Source organism: Durio zibethinus, chromosome 11 (assembly GCF_047325235.1).
Source record: "Durio zibethinus cultivar Kanyao isolate XHJ-2024 chromosome 11, ASM4732523v1, whole genome shotgun sequence".
Lineage (NCBI taxonomy): Eukaryota > Viridiplantae > Streptophyta > Magnoliopsida > Malvales > Malvaceae > Durio > Durio zibethinus.
In genome coordinates, this window is record NC_143172.1 from 20,234,492 (window position 1) to 20,245,065 (window position 10,574).

At 34.9% G+C, this 10,574-nt stretch overlaps 1 pseudogene; it reads left to right on the forward strand.

Annotated features, from left to right (window-relative positions):
* The first annotated feature begins 701 nt into the window (after window positions 1–701).
* LOC111291266 (protein RESPONSE TO LOW SULFUR 3 pseudogene) lies at window positions 702–1,178 on the forward strand (annotated as a pseudogene).
* The last annotated feature ends 9,396 nt before the right edge of the window (window positions 1,179–10,574 follow it).

Genomic DNA, 10,574 nt, shown 5'->3' on the forward strand with positions numbered 1-10,574 from the left:
ATTTTAAAATTTTCTTAAATTGTAATAAAATATTAAAATATTAAAATTCATGAATATAATATTTAAATTATAAATTTATTAATTATTTATTCATAAAATGTTGAATTAATTATGTTAAAAATAAAAATTATATTAAAATTTTTTAAATTTAAAAATTATATTATATATTTTATTATAATTTAAGAATATTCATAAAAAATATAAAAAAAAAAAAAACACATATACACAGTCCAGCTTTCGGAAATGGAAAGGGCATCATTAATATGGCCCACTCTGTCTGCACTCTCCCTCGAAATTGGTAAATGGAAGACCACAACATAAAAATGGGGGAATACTTAAAATTGTAGCATTTGAGTCATTTGATACTTTCATAGTTTCATATCAATCACCCGGCCGGGTTGCGGGTCCCAGTCCCAGACCCCAAGTTCTAAAGAAGGACAAGTAGACCCAAAAATCCAATTAAACCTTATCCCATTCGGTCACTCGTACCCATACAAGACTAGGAAGGAGAATAGCAAATGAATTAGTGCAAGAGATGAAATTTGGAAGGTCAACAAACTAATTTGCAAAGCATATACGCAAGCAGAGCCAGATAGTAAAAAAAAAAAAAAAAAAAAAAACCACAAGACCAAAGCAAATTAGATACATTGAACGTGGACATTTGTTGTTGAAGCCTTGTAGGCTATAAGAGAGATCTACTCATCGCCATTAGTTGGTACACTACTGCTTCCTACCTTCTCCAGCAATCAAAGAAGAAAACTTAAAACAGCAAGCAAATGGCTCTAACAAGGGCTGTAGCTGATTACAAATCCATAGCAGCAAATAAAAAAGAGGAAGAAGGGTTGAGGAAGAGAAACCAGGAGTTGGAGAGGGAGTTGAAGGAGAGCAGGGAGAGAGAGGAGCAGATGAGAAAGGAGTTACAAAAGATGTGGGAAAGGCTAAGGGTGGCAGAAGAGGCAGAGGAAAGGCTCTGTTCTCAGATGGGAGAGCTAGAAGCAGAGTCCGTCAACCAGGCCCGTGCTTACAACGCCCACATCATATCCCTCATGGACCAGCTCTCCAAGGCTAACGTTCTCGTCGACAACCATCGCTCCCCTGCACCCATCTCCATCCTTTGATCTTTTCACTTTAATTTCTCAACTATTTTCTTGTAGTATGTACTATATTTTTGGGCTTCCGCTTTTGGGTGATGTTTTATTATGGAAACAAAGGTGTGAGGCTTCTAAATCCTTGAATTTTGTGTATGGATCCGTACACATAATAGTTTTAGTTTGTCGTGAATTAGTAAGTGCCGAGGCTACTGATGAAGCATGCGTGTAACAATGTGAAAAATTCATAGTCTATGTTTCAGTTTTTTTCGCTGTTGGAAATGTAAGGATCATCCCTCCCTCGTTGTCAAACTTAAACAAGTTTACGAGGCGTCTAATTATTTTTTTCTCTCATGGATTTGGTGTCTAATATCTTCTTGTTTTTGTTTAAGGTCGGGGAGAAAGAGAAGTCCAACTGACCTGACTCTTTTACTCCGTAAGGACCAATAAACCTTTGAATTTGAAGCAAAGTCGTGGTTCTAAATGTAAGTTTATTTTTAAAGATTATCGGCTCCAGGTTTATACAAAGGTTTGTTAAAGCTTGTATTATAATAAAGATCTACTTGTTATTTATTTTGTAAGATTTTTTAACTCTTATTTGCATCTTTTTTTTAAGTTCTTTGTTTCAAAGTTCTAACGTGCATATTTGAATTGTTGTTGGCTTTTGTGGCTTGGATTGCTTTTGTTGGCTAGCGTTGTCAGAATAGCACACCGTTTTTAAGCATCATAAGAAAATTTATGAAAAAAAATTTTGTATTTGTCAAGATAAATTTTATAATCATGACTTACATATCGATCTTAAGTATGAATCTAATAATATTAGCATCAGCAGAACTGTAAATGATTTAATAGATTTAATTTTTTTTTTATAAACTTTTTGTAAAAATAGATACTATAGAAGATAAGGTAGATATGCTCGTAGAAAAGATAGACCAAACACATAATTTTTCAGAAACATCAACAGATTTTGGATCATTTTATTATGGCAATATTATGATGAATGATGATAAACCTTCATCTTCATTAGCAAAGGAGAAACGCAAAGGAGAAACAAAAACAATTTGATTTCGACTCTTATAAATATATTAATGAAAATTTTAAATCTAAAATGAAAAAAATTGACAATCTGAAACAATGGATTGATTATCTCAAACAATAAAGACACTTTATGAAGAATATAAAGATCTTTTTTTTAAATATAAATATCATTATATGCTTAACTATGACACAATCAGTGTCAGTAGTGAAGAAATAGATGATAATTTTAAAATTTTTGTTACTAATCCAATAGTCAAAGATGAATTAATTTCATTAGATGAAATCACATCCGATGAAACAGATAGTTTTGATGATCAATCAGATCCAGAACAAAGTGAAATTTTTATCCCTCAAACAGAAGAGCGTGGGAAGAGAAAAGCAGAAACAATATCTAACCCAGATATTGATGATATGTTACGATTTTCAGATTTATTATATCTTGATATAATGGATCAACATTTTCCTCATTTGAAAGAAAAATATTCTCACCTAAACAAAGATGAGATAAAACAAACTTCTGATTTTGGCCAAACAAGTCAGGTTAGAATTGAAACTCCTGTTATCGATTCGTTAAACAAACAAACGGTTTCTCAAGGTGGTACTTATTTAGACTTAACCAAAGTCCCTCTCTTAAAGACTATGAAAAAATCGTAGATGATTGGACACAATCTATCTATTGTTGTCATAGGTTTCAAAGAGCAATGGAATAAAAAAAGATTCTTCAACTACTTTTATGGCACATGACAAGGTGATGTCCTTCAATTTCTCAAAAAATGAAAAACTACAACCCTCGGAGAATAGCAGAAATCTACTTTGTTAGCTGTAGGAAATATACCTTAACTTTTGAAAAATTTAACCTAAATCTTAAAAAATGAGTTTTGTGAAAGTACAGAATCTTTAGATCCCACTCAAGAAGCTCAATTTATTTTATCAAAATTTAAATTATGTGATATTAAATATTTAGATGAATTTTCTAAAAAATATCTTTCTGAATATCACAAATTGGATGAAAAACATTCAAATTTTTTGCTATTACAATATTTTCTCAAACTTTCCTCACCATGGGATGAATTATATTCATAAAATTACCTCGTTTACCTAGAGTTAAAACTCAAAATTATTCATGTTGCAAATCTCAACATCGAACTTTATGTTACTCTTGGATGTAGAATACACTACGTTCAAAATTAGGTCAACGAATACTGCTTCAAGCAAAAAGTTGCTAAGCAGATAAAATCCAAACTTTCGTATAAACAATGTACAAAGATTTTAGAAAATGAATTTGAATTTGGTTGTAAAAAACAATCTTTTTCAAAGAAACATCGTTTTAAGAAAAAACGAAAATATTTTTGAAAAAAATGGAAACCTACAACAACTTTTAAACCTAAAAAAGGTAAATTTGTTGTTAAAAAGAAGAAAAAATCTTTTAAAAATAATTGTAAATGTTTTCTTTATGATCAAGACGGTCACTATGCAAATACTTGTCCTAACAAAGGAAAAAGTGTGAAGAAAATGATAAAAAATTTTGATGACAGTTTTTTTCAAATTTGTTTTGCTGATGAATTATCTGATGAAGAAATTTATTATGAAGTTTTTTCAGAAACAGATTATAGTTCTTCTGAAGATGAATCAAATTTTATTTTTATATTGAATATTGAATCTAACCAAGACAATGTTTCAGTAACCTCTTCTACAGGTACAACAACTACCAACGAAGAAGGTATGGTTAAACTCAAAAATATTATGAGAAAACTCATTTTATTTCTGATGATAAACTAAAAGAATTACAACTCATCAAACCCGATGAAATCTACAAAACAAGTTGGTTTAAACGATTCCAACCTTGGTCTAAACGTCATATAGAAAAACTATTTGGTGACAGACGCTAACTATTCTAAAAAAGGATCGGTAGAAATTTCTCTTTTACTAAAAGAAAATAAACTATTTTCTTTCTAGATATCCAAAGGTCAAATACATTCATATAGAAATGATTTTGATCACCATTAAACCATTATTTTTATCCACAAAGGATATTTTCATAATAGCTGTTTTAATGGACCATTGTTTTCAAAACCCTGCTGTAGACACCCAATCAGGTCCGGGCCCGGATCAATTGGGCCTGACCCGGATCAATTGGGCCTGACCCAGATCATTTGGGCCTGGCCCAAATGGGCAAGGCCCAATTGAATTTTTACCCGTATTTTTTATTTTTTATTTTTATTTTATTATTTTTTTTCTCTCTTGTGTATTTTATTATTTATTATTATGTATTAATATATGTATATATATATATATATTTTCATTAGAATAGATTTATATGTATATAGTTATATATTTATTATTATTATATTATTATTCTTATCTTTTTTTTTAATTATCTGTTCTGATTTTTTCTGATTTTCAGATATTATTTGAAAATTTTTTATCTTTTGATTTATCTTTCCAATTATCTAGATTTTTTTTTTAATTTTATTTTAATTTTTATTTTGGAGGGCTAGGATTCAAAGTTGAAGACTCCCACTCTGAAGGGGAATTCAATCAGAAGAGTCCAATTGGATTCAAAGACTGAATTCCCGTCCAAAGAGGAATTGGGATTGATCAGAAACTCCTGATCAATCCCTATAAAAGGGACCCCCCTGGAACAGTCAAGAACAGAGAGAAAACAGAAGCAAAAGCTACTGATTGAGAGAATAGGGGTGTTTAGAGAGCTAAGGAAAAGTTTAGGAGTGTTCTGGCAGTGAGAAAAATTTTTTAGAAAAATTTGGCGAAAAAAATTTTCTGGAAATTTCTGGGAAATTTCCAGATTCCGACGAAAATTCCGGCGACTTTTGAATTTTCCGGCCACAATTCCGGCGAACTTTGAAGTTTTCGGCGACAGACCCAGTTTCCGGCGGAGAATCCCAGAAACCGGCGACCATCCGGCCAACTTCCGGCCAATTTCCGGTGAAATTCCCAGATTCCGGCGAATTTTCCAGAATCCGGTACCGGCGTTCTTCAAATTCTAGAGAGAAGGCAGAGAAGAAGGGAAGAAGAGAGAGAGAGGGGAGGAATGGTCTGCTGAAAAACGGAGGAAGGTGCCTTTTATACCCTCCCAAAACGACGTCGTTTTGGCTTTAAGTTAATAAGAGGATCCGCGCGTTTTGCCGAACCCGACCCGACCCGAAGCGTCGACCCGCTTTCTGACCCGCGCGTTTCAGCCCCTCCGAGCCGAACCCGACCCGACCCGAAGCGTCGACCCGCTTTCTGACCCGCGCGTTTCAGCCCCTCCGAGCCTAGCCGAGCCGAGCCGAGCCGCACCAAGCCGAGCCGCGATCCGAGCCGCTCCAGGTTTTTTTTTTTTTTTTGAATTTTTTTTTTTGAATTTTTTTTTTTTTACTTTGATTTTGATCTTGATTTTTTTTTCTTTTTTCTTTAATTAATCCGACGACGGAGCCTCTACAAGTAAAAACAGTAGTTTTTCTTGCATACTCCTGAGGTGAGGGAATTTTCTCAATTTTCTGCTAAAAGTATTAGAGTCAATTGAGAATAATTTCCGATAATTAATTACTTGGCTGATTTTGATTTTTTTTTTCTTTAATTAATCCGACGACGGAGCCTCTGCAAGTGAAACAGTAGTTTTTCTTGCATACTCCTGAGGTGAGGGAATTTTCTCAATTTTCTGCTAAAAGTATTAGAGTCAATTGAGAATAATTTTCGATAATTAATTAATTGGTTGATCTTGATTTTTCTTTAAATAATCCGACGACGGAGCCTCTGCAAGTGAAACAGTAGTTTTTCTTGCATACTCTTGAGGTGAGGGAATTTTCTCAATTTTCTGCTAAAAGTATTAGAGTCAATTGAGAATAATTTTCAACAACTAACTACTTTGTAAAATTTTAAGGCTTTTGGATAACACAAATTCAAGCTGGTACCATCTTTTGATGGGCGTTGTGAGGGTGCTATAACCTTCCTCACACGTAACCGAACTCCCGAACTCTGTTCTGGTTAAGCAGACCCGAACCTATTCTTTTAGGGACCCTTAAGCTTAGGTGTTCCCTGAAAGGACAGATTCCTTAGGTGGCCAATCACACCTGGATAAAAAAAGATTGGTGGCGACTCCCTAAAATCAATGTCTAGCGACAGATCCCCGGATCTAGACGTTACGACAGCTTGGCGACTCCGCTGGGGACCTTGAGAGTCAGGCCAGCAAATAATTTGTGTTATCCAAAAGCCAAATGAAATTGAACCTTGTTGTATATATGTGTTGTTATTCATTCATGCTTTAGTTACCTTGTTAATTATGTCATTCATATGCATGTGCATAACATGAGCTCTATACCCGAGCTCCGTCCCTCTAGGAGGGAGTAAAGTACCTATTGCTTTCGTGTGGTCTAATGCCTCCGTAGTGGCTAGCGAAATACTCCCACTCAAATTGAACCTTTTCCGCTTGTAGCCTGTAATGGGTGAGGATTAGGGTGCCTTACTAGTCTGTGATGGATAAGGATGTAAGGAACAATTTGAGGACCTTTAGACTCTGACTTTAAAACCACATGTAGTGAACCTTAAGAGTGCCTAACCCTAAGATAGAGTCCTTTCTACCCAATGATAGATATACCCTGAAATTAGGACACAAAAAAGGTGTTTATCTAATCATTTTGATTGCTTAACTTTGTGTATTATTTTTTGTAATGTTATGCATCAGCATTACTTTCATTTCATTCATGAAACTAACTATGTTGTTTGTCTGATTGTATGCATCTGTATTCTTTTCATGATCATGTTTCAACACAATCATTTGCATTCATTTCATGCTAGATTTCATTCAAAAAAATGTACATTTCATTTGTGTATCAAAGCATCATACATAAGGCACAGCATAACATTTCTAATCATGAGTATGGTACTCAAGGTCCGAAGATAGCTCCATCTAGCGAAAACCTTGCTCATCCATACAACACAAGATCCAGAGCAAGGCAAATGGAGGAGGAAAGTTCTCATAGATTTGAAAAGCTAGAAAAAGCTCAGGAGAAGATTGAAAATGAACTTAGCAAAATTCTGGAGGCCCTCAATAACATGAATAAGGGGAAAGGGGTTGAAGGAAATACAAGCCAACAAGTTCCCCATTTACAAGAAGTAGCTGACCCTTTGTACCCTCCAGGTTTTGGCCCATCTCAAGCCCAGTCTGCCCAAGAGGTCCCGCCACAACATTTCGCCTATCCTGGAATGCCATCAGCTTTCAATCCAGGGCAGTATAATAGCTATATAAATCATGTCTTCACTGAAAAGGCAGCAGAACCAATTCCTGATCTAGATGATTTAAAAGAGAAGGAGAAGGAAAAGATGAGAGTAGAGGCTGAGAAAAGTTCCAAGATTAGCATGTTAGAGCAGAGGCTACGGGCTGTAGAAGGATTTAGCTTTTATGGGTCAGTTGATGCTGCTGGGCTCTGCCTAGTTCCTGATGTGGTTATCCCTTATAAATTCAAAGTACCGAAATTTGAAAAATATGACGGTACAAAGTGCCCTAAAATCCACATCACCATGTATTGTAGGAAGATGGCAGCTCATGCACATGATGAAAAACTCTTGATGCATGTCTTTCAGGATAGTCTTACTGGCTCTGCGGCCAGATGGTATGTTCAGCTGGATAGGACTCGTATTCGTTCTTGGAGTGATATGGCACATGACTTCATCAGTCAATATCGACACATTATCGATTTGGCTCCTGATCGTTTGTCTTTGCAGAATCTGGAGAAAAAGTCAAACGAGTCTTTTAAAGAGTACGCCCAAAGATGGAGAGATATAGCTTCACAGGTACAACCTCCACTGACAGAGAAAGAGACCACAGTGCTGTTTGTTAGCACTTTAAAACCTCCCTATTATGAAAAGATGATAGGGAATGCAACAAAGAATTTTGCTGACATGGTAATCTCTGGAGAAATTATTGAAAGTGCCATAAAAAATGGCAAGTTGAGAGGAGGAGAAACCAAGAAGACATCAGAAAAGAAAGAAGCTGAAGCTCAAGCTGTGAGCTCTGATAGACAACAATTCGGCGGTTATCAACCCTATCCATCTCAAGGTTACTCTCCATACTATCCCGCTGTGAATAATGCCTCATCCTACCCATACCAGCTAGCTCCCCAACCATCTTATTCATCCACTTATCGCCTTAACATTCAAGCTCCTGTAAGAACCCAAATCCGCCCTACTAACCCAGCCAGTGGCTCGCGAGAACAACGGACTACTCGAGAAAAACCTGTATTTGATCCAATCCCTATGACTTATACAGAGTTATATCGAGAGCTTTATAATAGCCATTTGATTGCCCCCAGCCATGTGGAACCACTTAAACCACCCTATCCAAAGTGGTATGATCCTACAGCCCGTTGTGACTATCATTATGGAATTACTGGCCATTCTACTGAAAATTGCACTGCTTTAAAGTATAAGGTGCAACGGTTGATCAATGATGGAATGGTAAGTTTTGACCAGGGAAAAACAACAGCACCTAATGTTAGTGTACTGAGTGAAAGTCAAGAACAGAAAGGATCTGGAGAGTCACAATGAATTGAGGGGCAAGATGTCAACGGGGATTTCTTCACCTGATCATATAGGGAGCTAATTTTTAATGGAGATAAGGCGGGTTGAAGGTTTTTTGTCATTTTAAGATTTCTTTTCGAGTGATTGTTGGATTTTTTTTTTTTTGCAATATGACTTCACTTGTTATCATTTTTAATAAAGGCAAGTCAATGCATTTCATTACATTTTTCTCTTTCACTTGACCATTATTCCATGCCTTGTTACCTTTCATAACTTCACACTCCCATTCTTAAATTTCAGATGATGAATATTTAGACAATGATAACAATAATTCTGGAATTTAATTTTGAGAACTCATTCACAGAGGAGATGATTTGAGCGAAAATAAAGAGGGTAAGTCATCACCAGAGATGAAAGAGATATATCTTGAAGGTGTGCAATATTTTATACAAGTTCATGAGCTCTGTTCAATAGATGATGTTCAAGAAAGGTATTCACAATTGAGATGAAAAATGGCCATCTTTTCTTTTACCATTTGAAAAACCATTTATTGTTACCCCCTTGAGCTTATCATTTTTTTTTGAAGAACCCCAACCAAGGATCACCCTCTACACTGGAGGGTAATTTTTGAAAAAAAAAAAAAAAAAAACCACAAAAGGTCTCAAAGATGAAAAGAGAAAGAAAAGCAAAAGAAAAAAATAAATGCCACACATGACTTGGGGCAAAGTAATGAGAATCCTTTGTGTGAGGAAAGAAAAAACAGTGAAACGATGTGGGGCAAAATGCCAAGCTGCATCAAATGATCTTTCGGTCTTGAACCTTTTTAATACATATTTTGAGCCTATTATATCCATTTTTTTTTATGACCCTTCACCTTGACCTACATTACAACCTTGAAAAGTCCATTTGGATCAAGTGTGAATACTCAACTTGAATGATCATATGTTGAGCGAAGGCATACTCATGATGAAGCGATGGAATCATGCTACATTACCTTAAAAGTTTGATGTATGAAGGATATCAATAATAGGGGAAGAATGAAAAAAAAAGATGATGAAAAAAAAAGAAAAAGAAAAAGAAAGAAAGAAGAAAAAATGAGAAAATGAAAAAATGAAAAAAATGAAAAAAGAGATCCAAATTGAAAACCTGAAAGGGTGATTTTGGTACCCAAAAAAAAAAAAAAAAGATCCAGGTCAAATGGCTCACATGAATGAAAGATCAAAGACATCTGAAGATTCCTCAAAGACTGGGGCAGAGTTCGCCAAGCTCAAGATGACTTCAACAGTAAATGAATGAGTTTTTGAAAAAGAATCCTAGATTAATGTTGAAAATTGTCTGAATATTCATCATTTGGACATACCATTTACCTCAATGACATCCAATTTATTTCTTTTCCCATTTATTTTCTACCAAAATAGATCTCCATTGATTATCTTTACCATAATTCACTTTCTGTCCTCTTATTGTTACACCCTTAGAATGAATTGAGAAAATGCTTGATTGCATTGTATTTGTCAAAATTTGAAATGATAATGAATGAATGAACATGTACTTAAAAGAATCTTACATTCATTTGAAAAGAAATCTAAGATGATGAAGAAATGGTAGAAACCTAAAAGAGATGATGGGGCAAATCTGGAAAAGTGATTAATTGATCGATATGACTTGCAAGTTATGATTGAATGATGAAGACAATCAGTGGACAGAGTTTGTTTTTGAATGGTTAATGCTGAGACAGAGTAATGACCCAATGATGGTGGATGAAACTTGTTTTGAAAATTTGTTATTGCTGAGAAATTCATTGAATGATGGTCAAGTGATGATAGATTGATGAAACTTATTCCAAAGTATTGAAAAACAGAACAAGGAAGAATCTGAGTGGAAGAGACAATTAAGAGCTACACTGGTTCGATCTTAGAAGAGCAGTGCAAT